Source organism: Phocoena sinus, chromosome 11 (genome assembly GCF_008692025.1).
Source record: "Phocoena sinus isolate mPhoSin1 chromosome 11, mPhoSin1.pri, whole genome shotgun sequence".
Lineage (NCBI taxonomy): Eukaryota > Metazoa > Chordata > Mammalia > Artiodactyla > Phocoenidae > Phocoena > Phocoena sinus.
The window spans coordinates 31,275,629-31,289,820 of record NC_045773.1 but is presented as its reverse complement, the minus strand read 5'-3'; the positions used below and the strand labels follow the sequence as shown (position 1 = coordinate 31,289,820).

General features: G+C 51.0%; 1 long non-coding RNA gene across 2 annotated transcripts; it reads left to right on the top strand.

Annotated features, from left to right (window-relative positions):
- Positions 1–136: 136 nt before the first annotated feature.
- On the top strand, positions 137–13,269 carry LOC116761987. 2 transcript variants are annotated; one of them, XR_004352192.1, is made up of 5 exons: positions 137–4,265; positions 5,164–5,227; positions 6,635–6,760; positions 7,096–7,348; positions 7,796–13,269. It is a non-coding gene; the product is annotated as an uncharacterized LOC116761987 (long non-coding RNA). The 2 variants fall into 2 exon arrangements; XR_004352191.1 differs by having other exon boundaries at positions 7,096–13,269.
- The last annotated feature ends 923 nt before the right edge of the window (positions 13,270–14,192 follow it).

The following is a 14,192-nucleotide window of genomic DNA, read 5'->3' as shown; positions in this document are numbered from 1 at the left end:
TTGTTGCGGTGCACGGGCTTCTCATTGCGGTGGCTTCTCTTGTTGCAGAGGACAGGCTCTAGGCATGTGGGCTTCAGTAGTTGTGGCTCGTGGGCTCTAGAGCACAGGCTTAGTAGTTGTGGCGCACGGGCTTAGTTGCTCTGTGGCATGTGGGATCTTCCCGGACCAGGGCTTGAACCCTCGTTCCCTGTGTTGGCAGGTGAATTCTTAACCACTGTGCCACCAGGGGAGTCCAGTTTGTATTTTAAAATGGGGAGCAAGATCGTTAATTTAAGTGCCCTTTGGCCTTAGTGCTCAGCCAAAGGAATGAAATCTTTCCAAGTCTCCATTAACTTGTGGGGGGAAGGGGCTTTGTAATCAGAGTATTTCAACTAATGAAAACTCTCCCAGAAACAGCTTGTTTAGCTAATTTTTTTCTTTTCCTCACAATAGCAACTCATAACTCCAAGAGGGAGTGAAAATGTCACATCGCTCAAGGCAAGCCTGAATCTGATTTTTTCTCTCTGGCTTTGGTCTCAGGATGCTGCCCAAAAACATGGTGGGAGGAATCTTTCTAAACAAAGGGATCCTTTTTGCTTTGTGATAAGGCTTTTGTCTGGGCCCCTGAGCCCACAGGGGACCGGCTCATGTGCAAGGAATTTAGGGTGGCCTACCCCACACCCCTTCCTTCTTCCGCTAGAGTTCTCCTAGAGTTCTCCGCTAAAGCAGGCTGGCAGGAGATGGGGAGTTTACGAGCCTGATTTGTGGCTCGCATCCAACGGCCCTGCTTATCTCCCCAGGACAAAGCTCAAAGATGAAAGAATCCCGCAGGCCTTTTATTGCCCACTTTACTCCCTCTGCCGTGACCACCGCCTTCCCTAGGCACCAGGATACCCCTCCCTGTCAGTGTGGACATTCTTAAGGCAAAGCTGATGCTGAACGCTGGTGGGATGATCTCAGAGGAGAGGCAAGTCCTGGCAGAGGCACCGAGCCCCGGAAATGCCTGCTTCAGGCCCCACTAGTAGCAGCAAAAGAACCTAATGTGTGCGAAACGCTCAGAAAGCAGCAGGTCAGATGCTGCAGGTGCAAGTCTGGATTCCAGTCTCAGCTGACAACTCACGCAGTTATCGCCTCTGTGCCTCAGCGGCTTTATCCATAAAATGGGAAGATAATGGGAAAAACCATTCTAAGATTAACCTCTAGAAAGATCCCACAACACATCCATCTCCCAACTGACTTGGGCAAACCTTCCTTCACCCAGAGCTGCTGGGGGAGGGGATGCCTGAGTTTTGGGGAGACTCAGCTCCCCAAGTCAGAGTGGAAGAGATACCTCACAAAAGGAAGCGTAGTTTGTAGGGAAGCCGTTTAGCGTGGTGGTTTTTAGCACAGGCCAGCGGGTTCAAATCCTGGTCCTGCTGTGACCTCCGGCTGATCGTTTACCCTCACAGAAAACAGTGCCTCCATTTTTTCTTCAGTTTTTCTCCATTTTTTGCCCCATACAGTGCTCTTAGGATTAACCAACAAAACACACAGAAAGAATTTCACTGTATCCAGTACACGGTAAGGGTTCACAGAATTACTATTACTCGTGTAAAGTGCTCTGAGAGCTTAATTCCAGGAGGGGCTACTTTAAAGACACAAGTACTGAGTCCTAGGAAAGGCCCTTGTCTTGGACAGAGCCCCAGGCTGGGGATTAGGGTTGGGCATCATCAGTGGAAATGGATAGAGTGGGTCCTTGGTGGCCTGGGAGCGTGGCCAGAAAGCTGGGAGGCACCTGTGCCCCTGCTCGACTCCTGGCCTCCCCTTGTTTCTGAGCTGCAGTGACCTCTTTTCCCCTAGCGCAGGCCTAGGCCAGAGACAGACCTGGGGGCCGCCTCCACACCTTCCCAGGGGTTGTTGGTGGCTTTTAAATGAGTTTTTAAATCTACAGTAAGACAAATGTCCTAAGTAACAATGAGGCACTGACTCTTAAGATTATCCCCAAATTTTTACAGGGGAGTTTGCCGGGGCTCAGAGAGGGTAGCGATGATCAAGTTGTGTTAAAACCTGGGAAACCTGAATTAAAACCTCGGGTCCCGAAGCTGCTCACAAGGGCCTGGCACAGGGTGGGCGCCCGCAGACAAGGGAAAAGAATCTGAAGGCGGCTCTCCTTGTGGGCGGTTGGCTGTCCTTGTGCCAACTGGAAGGCAACATTTCAGGGGTTGCCTCTCTGCACCCTCCCACTCCCCTCCCTTTGGGGGTAGCCTGTCCACTGGGCAGGAGGATAGCCGCCTGGGCTGTTGTTACTGCAGTGACCACCAGGGGCTGCCTTGGATCCTTAAGCTGAAGCACCGTGGGCAGCCCGGGTGGTGGGGAAGGCACAGGGTCTCCGAAGCCCCAAGGAGGGGGACACCCACCTCTGCACTCTTTGTGCTCTGAACGCCTGGGCTTACCAGTCTGTGGGTGGGGGCGGTCTGGGCCAGGGAGGCTTTCTTGAGTTCTGGCACCAGACCCCACTACCGTTTCACCCCCAGGGTCTTGCCACCCCCAGCCCCCTAACTCTTGACTTTCCTCCCTCCGTCTTTACCCAACCTACCTTGCAGCAAGAGAGTTGCCATGAACCACTGTTTATGGTTCAGTTCTTAATCAAAGGACACCTCCTCCAGGAAGACTTCCCAGACCATCCCCCAAATTCTCTGCCTGCCCCTCTATCCACCTGGTTAGGCATCTGTCTCTCCTGTACTGAGAAACCTTGAGGGCAGGAAGCCTGTGGGCTCTGTCCCTTCTCATCTCCCTTTAGTACCTGGCTGTGTGTCTGGCACAGGGTCAAGAGCAAGTGAATGTTTGTTGAATGAATAAACAAGAGCATACCCAGCAGAGTGGAAAGGCAAGTGGCCCCAGGGCATTGTGGGTTACCTCTTTCTCACTGGTACTCACCCAGAGGGTCCTGCTCAAGAAGGCAGAGGGTGTGAGGATCCAGAAGGCTGACTTCATGGTGCTGTTGAGGGGACTGGTGGGTCCTCCTCTGCCCCGCCCTGCCTGCACCTCTCTCACGATGCTTGTCACATTCCGTGGGAGAGTCTGTAACAGAGATGTGGGCTTTGGAATCAATCCCAGTGCGACCATTTAATGTTGCTGAGCATCACTTTTCTCACCTGGAAAAGTGACGTAAGAGAGCCTATTAGTGGGACTTCCCTGGTGGTCCAGTGGGTCCGGGGTTCAATCCCTGGTCAGGGAACTAGATCCCACATGGCGCAACTAAGACCTGGCACAGCCAAATAAATAAATAGATAAATAAATAGATAAATAAATATGTTTTTAAAAAGAGCCTATTAGTCGTTGAGTGAAGTCACTCAGTGAAGCCCCAGCTCAGGGCCTGGCACAGAGTGGGTACACCAGTAGTGTGCCCTGGGGCGCATCATTTCTCCAGGCCTCCATTTCCCCACCTGAAAAGGAGGCTCTGAGAGCCCCAGTAATCACGCAGGTGGCTTAAGGCACACGGAGTGCTGCCTAGCAGCTGGCACCTAGCAGGTGCTTGTTAATCATCAGCTGGCATTTACAGAGGGCTTCCCCAGTGCCAGGTGCTGTTTGTCTCAAGTTGTTAAACACTGTTCTAACGTCATTCTCTGAACACTAAGGGTAGTTCCCGCCATCATCTCGCTGTACAGATGAGGCCATACCGCTGTCAAGTGGCAGAGCTGTGTGTGAGGAGTTGGCTCGGCAGCCATGTAACCAGAGCTTCCTGGAGTGGAGACGACCTCTCTTTAGACCCCCTTGGGTGCCTGGCATGCAGTAGGTGTACACTGGGGTTTGCTGAATGGAATAGAGGCAGTGGAACCCCATGCGCCACCTGGGATCCTCTGGGTCTGAGGAGGAAAGGCCTGGGCCCTGGGTTCCTCTGGGGCAGAACAGGGCCCCCTCCCAGGCACCCTGGGTAGGTGTGGCCTTTGCTCCTTTTTTCAGTCTGGTCTGTCCTACCCACTGCCTGTGTGTGGCTCGCAGTGCCCTGAGCAGCCCAGCCTCTCCTCTCAGGCAGGGCCTTGGCAACCCAGCCCTCATTGGCTGCACGTATCCTTGGAGATGAGGCACCAGCAGTGCAAACATAGGCGGCAGAATGTTTCCTCCCTCCCCCGCCCCCCTGCCCTCACTGCCATGAGGGATCTATTCACCTCCCAGAAGCAAGCCTGCCGGCAGGAGCACATCCGGAAGGAGACTGCCGCCCAGGTCGCCTGGAACACCAGCTATGGCCACAAGCACCTGAAGGAGGGACCCTTGCCCAGGAAGCGGCTCCAAAAGGCCCCCTTCAGGTCAGTCTGGGAGTGGGGCCATCCCAGTCCACCAGCTACCTGTTGGATGGCCAGAGACCAGGGGGCTCCAGGATCAGCTGTCCAGGGGAGTAGGTGTCCAGGGCCCTCCGCCCAAGGGAGACAGAGTCAGGCAGGCCCGAAGAGCAACTCGGGGGCTATCAGGCCAGACCAAACCAGAGGGCTTAGGCATGAAGCAGGTTCCCCCGCACCCTGCAGCTGCTCTTCCAAGGCATCTCCCTCGACGGCCAAGGCCAGGCCTCCTACCTCCGGGATCGGCACTGGCAGAAGCCGGAGGAGGAGTTTCCATCCTGGGAGTATAGCTGGCATGTGGGTAAGGGCCACCACCCTCTTGCCATTCCAGGCCTTTGCAGGCAGGCCCAGCCTCGTCCCTCATCATATTCCTCTGGCTCACTATTCTCTGAGCAGGACTCCAGGCCTTTGCACTTTCTGGTCTTTCCACCTAGAATGTTCCTCCTGCCCCATCTTCTGCTGGCTAACTTTCAGATGTCACCTCCTCTGGGAAGTCTTCCAAGAGTCCTCCAGGAGATTAGTTGAGCCCACCTTTGTGCTCCTGCAATTTTTGAGTCTGCACAGCACTATCACCACTCCTTGAGGATCCATCTGGCCTGGTGAGGCCTTGGGCTTCCAGGGCTTCTTAGTTAATTTTATTAACGCCCTCCCAGCTCCCAGGTTGGGGCTGGCACTCAGTCACTGTGGGATAAATGAGTATGGACTAGGGAATGAGGCCTTGAATTGGAATCAAGAGGTTGTGAGTTCAAATCCTGGCTCTGCCACTTTCATGTTGTGTGAGCTCAAGCAAGAAACTTAACTTCTCTGGGCCTCAGTTTCCACACCTGAAAACTGGGAACAAATGAGTACCTCCCTTCCTTTGTCACAGGGTTTTGGTGAAATCAGGCGGGAAAACACCCCGAGCAGGAGTTATCCTCAGAAAACTGCATGAGGTGGGTAGGACACACATTCATTCTTTCAGCATATAATCCTGTCGTTCAGAACAGCCAGCAGAGGGAGATCTGGAGCCACTGAATCCCGGCTCTACCCCCAAATGAGTTAGTGAACCAACAGGCACAGAGCGACTCAGGTTGAAATTACCAGGCTGGGTTTGAATTCTGGTTCGTTCATTTGTTCATTCACTCATTCATTCATTCATCATTCATTCATTCATTCATTAACAAATGTTTATTGAGCACCTAATATATGCTCCTCTTTTTGTCCTGGGGTGTATAGCAGAGAGCAAGACAGACATGGGCCCTCACAGAGGGCCGATGACAGATATATGAAGTAGTGTCAGGCTGTGGTCCGTGCTACAGAGCTGCACTTTTCAGTCTTTACCATCACAGGAATTACCTGGGGATCGCGTTAAAATGTAGGTTCTGATCCTTCAGTGATGTCAGGGATGGGGTGAGATTCTGCATTTCTAACAAGCTCCCTGACGATGCTGTTGCTGCTGGTCCGTGGACCACACTTGAATATCAAGGCTATAAGAAGAGGTAAATCAGGAGAAAGCGATGGAGGCTGAGGGGCTGCTATGGTAGACAGGGTGGTCAGGGAAGGCCTGCTGGGGTGCGACGTTGAGCAGGGTCCCAGGTCGAATCTCCCCCATCGGATTCTTCTGAGAAGGGCCTGACTCTCTGCGCCCACAGTGCAAGACTCAGTTTAGGCATCACGTGGGGCTTCCCTGTTCCTCCTCTCCTGCTCGGCCCACAGGTCCATACCTACTGCCTGTGAAACCACTGCCAGGCATAGGGTCGCCAGATGGAGCAAATTAAAATACAGAATGCCCAGTTGCATTTGCATTTCAGATAAACAGTAATCTTTTAGTGTAAGTATGTACCAAAGGTGGCAGGGGACATATGTATACTGAAAAAATTATTCATTGTTTATCTGAAATTCAAATGTAATTGGGCATCCTACGTTTTATCCAGCAACCCAAGCATTGGAGTCAGGGGAGCTGATTCTGGCTGCCCCCTGGGTACAAGGGCAGTGCTGGGTTCAGGGCAAAGTTCAGTTTTTACCCATAGTGTTCTGTTTAAACCCACAGTTGCTCCCAGAATCTCTGGAATATTCTATAAGCATCTGGCCTCATGCCCCTAACCCAACCGGTTCAGAAGCCAGATGGGGAACAGATGACAAACCTTCCGCTGATCTCCCCAAACAGATACAGACAGGAGCTGTGTCTTCCCAGTGGGTGCAAATATCCACAGAAGAGGGATTGAAGGCACTTTCTGGGCCCCAGCTAGGTCAGCCCCAAGTGCCTTTTACACATAGAAGGCACCAGTCTGGTGCCTGGCACATAGTAAATGCTCAAGAAATGGTAACTGGTACTATCATTATTATTATTAATTCAACAGGGAGGATTTGCAGCCAACGGGCATTTGGGAAGCTAGTTCAGCCTTGGACAGGACCCTGGAGGTGTTTACCGTGGAGCATTGGGATGGCTGGGGAATCACTAGACAAGGGGAGAAATGTGATGAGGGGTAAGTGAGGTTGGGGTTGGGATGGGATCGAAATAGTTAACAATTAGCATAACCTGTGTGCCACCAATCAGGGCAGGTCTTGGCCATGGAGCCAAAGCAGGGTCTCAAGATGCCCATGCTTTGCCAGGCATACCGTTTAGTTACTGGATCCTAAGAAGGAATGGAGGGCCTAGGGTAGGGGTCAGGGGGCACAAGGGGCAGCGCTGTTGCTAACTGCGCAGAAGGATTTCACTGTTCTAGCAGCTGGAGCAGCTGTGTCATTGTGTTGTGTTGGGCTAGGGGTGGGCTGGCAGGAGGAGTGGTGGCCCCAGCACCGGGCCCTTGTTGTGTTGCAGGGGAATCCATGAAGGACACCAGGGCTCCAGCTTATGCCAGCTCATCACAAAGAGCTTTTACATCAAAAGTAGCATCTTCCATGTCCCACGGCGAACAGACCAGCAGATGTGAATTTCCTGGGGGTTCAGAAGCTGTTCCTTCCTTTTCCTGTGGTCTGTCTGGACCCTGAAGAGCAGAGACATTGCCAGCCCCACCCTCCCTGTGTTCTGTTCAGCTCTGCCAAGCGGGGAGAGGCACGAGTCCTTCTCTAAGGTGGGCACATGTCTGGGATTCAGGGGGGCCCACCTGCTGCCTCTTGTCTGCCCTCAGGGACCTCAGCTCCTTGCAGAGCTCCTCGCCCCTGCCATCACCATCACCAGCACAGGTCACTCTCCTGGGGGAAGCAATGGAACCTCCAAGTGCTCCAGCAGCAGACCTGGGGCAGGGGAGGGGCATCTCTAAGTTCTTAAGGTACTAAGGGGAGAGGAGGGGGATATCTCCCTGTCCTTACTCTCTACATCCTGTTGAAGGGACCCATAGCAGAATTGCTCAATCCCAGGGTATCCCAGAGTTTAGGGAGGAAGTCGTTTCCAAGTTTACTTTCTGCTTCTCACACCTCCAAGAACCTGCACAGGTCAGGGTTGCCTCACTGCTATAACAAACAGCCCCTAAATCCCAGTTGCTCAAACGTACTAAAAAAAATAAATGTATTTTTTATAGCACAGTGCAATCTGGTGTTCAGCAGGCCACCTGCTGATCTGGGGACGCAGGCTTCTCCCATCTGGTGGCTGTGCCATCTCCTAGGGCCTCAGAGTCCTTCCCTGAGTCCTCTACACCCAGCTGCGGGATGAGGGAGGAGAGACAGAGGGCCTGGAGAGAACATGCCCACCCTTGACCACCTTGGCCTGGAGCTGACACATCCTATTGGTGAGAACAAATCACATGACTTCTAGATGTGAGAAGGCTGGGAGTGCTGTGTGACCAGGTGGCCAGGAAGAAGAAGGGGAAGGGTCCCCAAATATCTAGTCCATCTCTGCCACAGAGCCCGATGTGCCCTGCGGCTGCTCTAGGGGTGGATTTGAGCTTGGCCACCACCCTAAACTCACAAGTCCCTTCCTGTATGAGTTTGCTAGGACTCCCATAACAAAGGACCACAAACTGGGTGACTTAAAATAACAAAAATTTGTCTCACAGATCCGAAAATTAGAAGCCTAAAAATCATGCTGCCTCTGAAACCTGCAGGGAAACCCTTCCTGGCCTCTTCCTGGCTCCTGGGAGTTTGCTGGCAATCCTTGGCGTTCCCTGGCTTGCAGCTGCCTGACTCAGTCTCTGTCTTGGTCATCACATGGCCCCTGTGTCTCTGTCTTCATGTGGCCATCTTTTTTTTTTTTTTATTTATTTTTGGCTGCGTTGGGTCTTCATTGATGTGCGTGAGCTTTCTCTAGTTGTGGCGAGCGGGGGCTGCTCTTTGTTGTGGTGCGTGGGCTTCTTATTGCGGTGGCTTCTCTTGTGTAGCACGGGATCTAGGTGCGCGGGCTTTAGTAGTTGTGGTGTGTGAGCTCAGTAGTTGTGGCTCGCGTGCTCTAGAGCACAGGCTCAGTAGTTGTGGCGCACAGGCTTAGTTCATCTGTGGCATGTGGGGTCTTCCCGGACCAGGGCTTGAACCCGTGTCCCCTGCATTGGCAGGTGGATTCTTAACCACTGTGCCACCAGGGAAGCCCATGTGGCCATCTTCTTATAAGGACACCAGTCATATCGGATTAGGGGCTTACCCTACTCCAGTATGTCCTCATTTTAGCTAATTACATCTACTATAACCCTATTTCCAAATAAGGTCACATTCTGAGGTACTGGTGGTTAGAACGTCAGCGTATTTTTTTTGAGGGGACACAGTTCAGCTCATTACCCCTCCCTTCTCATAGCTAAACCTTGGTTACTGGGGCCATCTTGAAGGACCTTCCTCTTTCCTTGGATTCCCTCCCAGAATCCCAGACATGTCAAATGTTTGTGGCTGGCATCCTACCCAGCATTGGTGCACACAGCATCTCATTGCTTACAAGGCCTCTGGCATGGAGGAAACCCAAGGATTCACCCTGTTACCAACCAGGGTTCTTGGCCCCCTTAATCGATAGAAGTTGATCAGAGTCCAGACAAGAAATTCAGGCAAGGCTTTACTGGGGCACCTGCTGCAGCGGGGGAGTGAGAGCAAACAACATGTTCCTTGCCTGCTGGCTCACTCCCTGAGGCAGGGGCGAGCTTGTTCCTTATATGGGGTGAGGGTAGGGGTGTGTCCGGGGGGTCGAGCGGGAGGGGTGGCTTAGGTGGTTGGCCCACCCCTTAGGTGCTATTGTGTGCAGGGGGCATGTGCAGTACCCTGCTTTTGCTGCTGACACCCTACATTTGCTCCAGGCTCTTCAAAAGTGGGAGTTGGGGTTTTTGGTCTTTTGTATCTTTTGGGCCCAGAATTTGCCCCAGCTGTGCATGCACGCAGTTATTTTAGTCACATACAGTTTCTTTGTACTTTGTTGCTGGAGGAGAGGTTGTGTCCAGGCACAAGCACTGCAGCACTGCAGCAAAGGGCCCCAGGTCCCAGCCTGTCTCAGCCCTGCGCACAGCCCTTTGTGAAACCAAAATGCTCACGGGCCCACCCTGCTCAATCAGGGCACTGTGGTACCCTCCTACTCCACTTGTTCAAAGAGCAGCCCCTCAGTCTGGCCAAAGAAAGAACGAGGCAAACCAACAGCTCTGTGAGGACCACCCCCAGAGGAACTTTCCAGGTCTCTCCAAGTTTTCCCCTTAGCCTGAAACTCCACAAAGGAGCTAGTAGTTTTAAAACAGCAAATTGAACTAAGTTGCCTGCGTTTCCCTTATCAACTTTGGGAGAGTTCTTGAGTGGGAAAGAGCAAGGGGCAGAGAGCGTGAACAAGGCTGGTGTGCATGTGATCCTGGGGGACTTGCACTGCAGCCTTGCGCCCTAGAGGCAGGTGCTTGGCAAATACCTGCCGAATGTAATCAACCAGATAGCCCACTGGGTTCTTTGGGGCCATTTGACTGAATGCAACAAACCTCGATCTGATAGCTCCCAGGGGCCAGGTCTAGGCTGGGTCCCTGGGGCAGAGGGGGCAAATCTTCTTGGAGCTCATGGCACAGAGTGAGAAGGGCTGTGATGGGGGAAGACGGGCACCTTTGGAGCGCAGAGGGGACGCCTAAGCCAGCATGGGGTGTCAGGGTAGGCCTCCTGAGGGAATCACCATTATTTCTGTCATTAAATGAAACGATGCTCAGAAAATGCCTAGCAAATGGCTGGCTCTATATATGTGAATTATATTAGCTGTTATTATGATTATCTCTATCGGCAGCAAGGCTGCAAAGCTGCTTAGAAGAGGACAGGCTGCTACCAGGGCAGCTTTTCACAGCTGGGATTTTGCAAACAAATTAAGTCTTTTGGAACATGATTTGGGTGATGATGTTTTCAGTTCTCTCAAGGATGATGGCACATTGCTAGCACCATTCTAGAAGCATGGGAAAAGGGTTGATTCATAACAAGCAGTGGATGTTCCAGGTGGTTAGGGCTTAATACTTCTGGGGAATTTATTTATTTACGTATTTAGTGAGCACCTCTATGATATTTGCTACATGCAGGGCCTTATTCTAAACCCACACTGTCCAGTTCCATAGCCATGAGCTACATGTATCCACTGAGCATTTGAAATGTGTCTCATCCAAATAGAGATGTGCTGTAAGTATAAAAGACACACCGGGTTTCAGAAATTTAGTATAATAAAAAATGTAAAATAGCTCATTAATAATTTTTATATTGAATCACATGTTGAAATGACCAAACTTGGATATATTGGGTTAAATCAAGAATCGACAAAATTTCTCTGTAAAGGACTAGGTAGTGGGTATTTTCAGCTTTGTGGGCCATCCAGTCTCAAATAAGCAAATACTCAACTCTGCTGTTGCAGTGTAAAAGCAGCCATGGCTGGTACATAAACAAATGGGTGTGGATATGTTCCAATAAAACTTCATTTAAAAAAACAGGTGGTGGGGGCTTCCCTGGTGGCACAGTGGTTGGGAGTCCGCCTGTCGATGCAGGGGACACGGGTTCGTGCCCCGGTCCAGGAGGATGCCACGTGCCGCGGAGCGGCTGGGCCCGTGAGCCATGGCCGCTGGGCCTGCGCGTCCGGAGCCTGTGCTCTGCGGCGTGAGAGGCCACAGCGGTGAGAGGCCCGCGTACCGCAAAAAAAAACAAAAAAAAAACCACAGGTCGTGGGCTAGACATGACCCATTGCCTGTAGTGTGCTGACCCCCTATGTTAAATAAAATACATTATTAAAATTAGTTTTACTTGTTGCTTTTTAATTAATTAATTATTTTTTTGGCCGTGCCGCATGGCTTGCTGAACATGGGCCACGGCAGTGAAACCGCCAAGTCCTAACCACTGGACTGCCAGGAAATTCCCTCGTTTTGCTTTTTTAATGTGGCTACTAGAAAATTTCAAATTACACATTGGCTCACATGCTATTCCTATCGCACAGGGCCAATCTAGGTGTTTTACAAGTATTAACTCGGAGGGATAGCTCTGTTGCCCTGGGAGAGGGGTGCCTTTGTGTGTGTGTGTGTGTGTGTGTAGGGGGGATGTGTGAATTCTGATGACAACCTAAACAGAGCATGTGGAGTTGGTGCCTTGGCCTGGCTTCCCCACTGCTGAGTATGGAGTCCAAGGGCAGGCGGGTAGCTGCTTCCTGGGGGTATCTGGACCTGTGCCCTCTCTCTAGGTTCATCCTTTGACTAAAGCGAAGTTCCCGGTAAGACCACTAGGTGGTGGTGTTGGACCACAGGGTACCATGGTTGGACCACTGGAAACCTGCATTTTCGGCTTGGCTCTGCCATGCATTTGTTGTGTGGCCTTGGATCTCAATTTCCTCACCTGTAATATGGGGTTACACTAGACTAGTGAAAACATTAACTTTGGGGGCATACTGACTTGATTTGACTTCTGACTCCACCAGGGCCACATTATGACTTTTGTGGGTCCTAGTGCACTTTTGCCTTCACGAATCCCTTCTTCCATAAGAAAATAGTAAAAATTATATTTTACAACAACACTGGTATAAAGACAGTTATGTTAATATTATATACTAAAACTTTGTCTTCAACCTAAATTTTTATTTTTTTTCCTTCTTATCCTGAAGGAAATTAAAACATTTCCGTGGCCCCTAAAAGTGTTGTGGCCCTAGGCCCTGCGCCTACTCTGCCTCATGGAGCGAGGTGCCACCTCCACTACTCACAAGCTGTGTGACCATGGGCAAGTTGTTTAACTTCTCTGGGCCCGAGTTCCCTCATTTCTAAAATGGAGATGACAACAGAGCCCACCTTTTTAGTGCTATAGTTGGTATTTAGTAGATAGTGTATACCATTCCTTCTTAAAACACAGCCTGGCCCAGAGCAAGCTTTAGCAAATGGCAGCTGCTGTCATTGTTATTATTACTACCATCTTTAAGGTCATCTTCAGCTTAACCTCTATGAAACTATTAAAGTAACTCAAGCAGTAATCTCAAAATAAGTAAGTTGGAAAAATAAAATAAAACTTCCAGGGTATTTGATGGGGAAAGTAAAAGAGTTTCCTAGAGAAGAGACGGTCAGCAGAAGGACTTTCTGCAAATTAACACATTTTCTCCTGCCATCAGGGAACTCATAGGAGGTAAGAACACGGGCTTGTTAACAATCAGTGGAAACCTGCGCCAGCTGGGGACTATACGCCAGGTGGGCTGACCCTCGGGTAAGGGCCGGGCATGCGTGCGTGTGCGTGTAGGCGAGAGAAACCTGAGCGTTCATCTTAGAGAAGGAACGTTTGCATGGAGTTTTGGAGGCTGTGATAGCCCTAGACCCACAAAGAGAGGGACAACGTGTTCACAGGTTAGAGGGGCAAAGAGGGGAGGGCAGTTTAGGCAGAAGGCACCGCACTGCAAATACCTGAGGTAGGAGGGTGGAGGGCAAGTTTAAGGAGCCACAGTGAGGTTTACCTTTAGCTGGATTTTAAGGTTTTAGTTCTTGTGTCTCTGGTGCCATCCTGTTTTATTTTTTATTCATTTGTTTGTTTGTTTATTTTTTGCTGCGTGTTGCTGTGTGCAGGTTTTCTCTAGTCGTGGCAAGCGGGGGCTACTCTGTTGCGGTGTGTGGGCTTCTCATTGCGGTGGCTCCTCTTGTTGCGGAGATCGGGCTCTAGGTGCACAGGCTTCAGTAGTTGTGGCATGTGGGCTCTAGAGTGCAGGCTCAGTATTTGTGGCATGCAGGCTCAGTAGTTGTGGTGCATGGGCTTAGTTGCTCCGCGGCACGTGGGATCTTCCCAGACCACGGCTCAAACCCATGTCCCCTGCACTGGCAGGCGGATTCTTAACCACTGCACCACCAGGGAAGCCCTTCCTGTTTTAAGTTTAGTTTTTTGTTTGTTTTTCGACTGCATTGGGTCTTCATTTCTGCGCGCAGGCTTTCTCTACTTGCGGCGAGCGGGGGCTACTCTTGGTTGTGGTGCGCAGGCTTCTCATTGCAGTGGCTTCTTGTTGCTTACCACGGGCTCTAGGTGCACGGGCTTCAGTGGTTGTGGCACGCGGGCTCAGTAGTTGAGGCTCGGGGACTCTAGAGCACAGGCTCAGTAGTTGTGGCGCACGGGCTTTGTTGCTCCATGGCATGTGGGATCTCCCTGGACTAGGGCTCGAACCCGTGTCCCCTGCATTAGCAGGCGGATTCTTAACCACTGCACCACCAGGGAAGTCCCCCTATTTTATTTTATTACTTTTTTTGGCCACGCCACGCAGGCTTGCATGTTCTTAGTTCGGCCGCAGGGCCGTGGTAGTGGAAGCACAGAGTCCTAACCATTGGACCACTTGGGAATTCCTGCCATTCTAGTTTATATCCTTCAGGTGTTCTTTGAGAAACTACAGTACACTAGAGGGTACTGTTATTTTTTTAAATCCCCAGTTTGAACCAGCAAAAATCATTCCCTGACTTTGCAAATTAGGTATTTCCATCCGGAAGGATTTCTAAAAGAAAAATTACAAGAATTCTACTACCCAATGTTTACTATCTTTTGCTCAAAATAATTTTTTTTAAA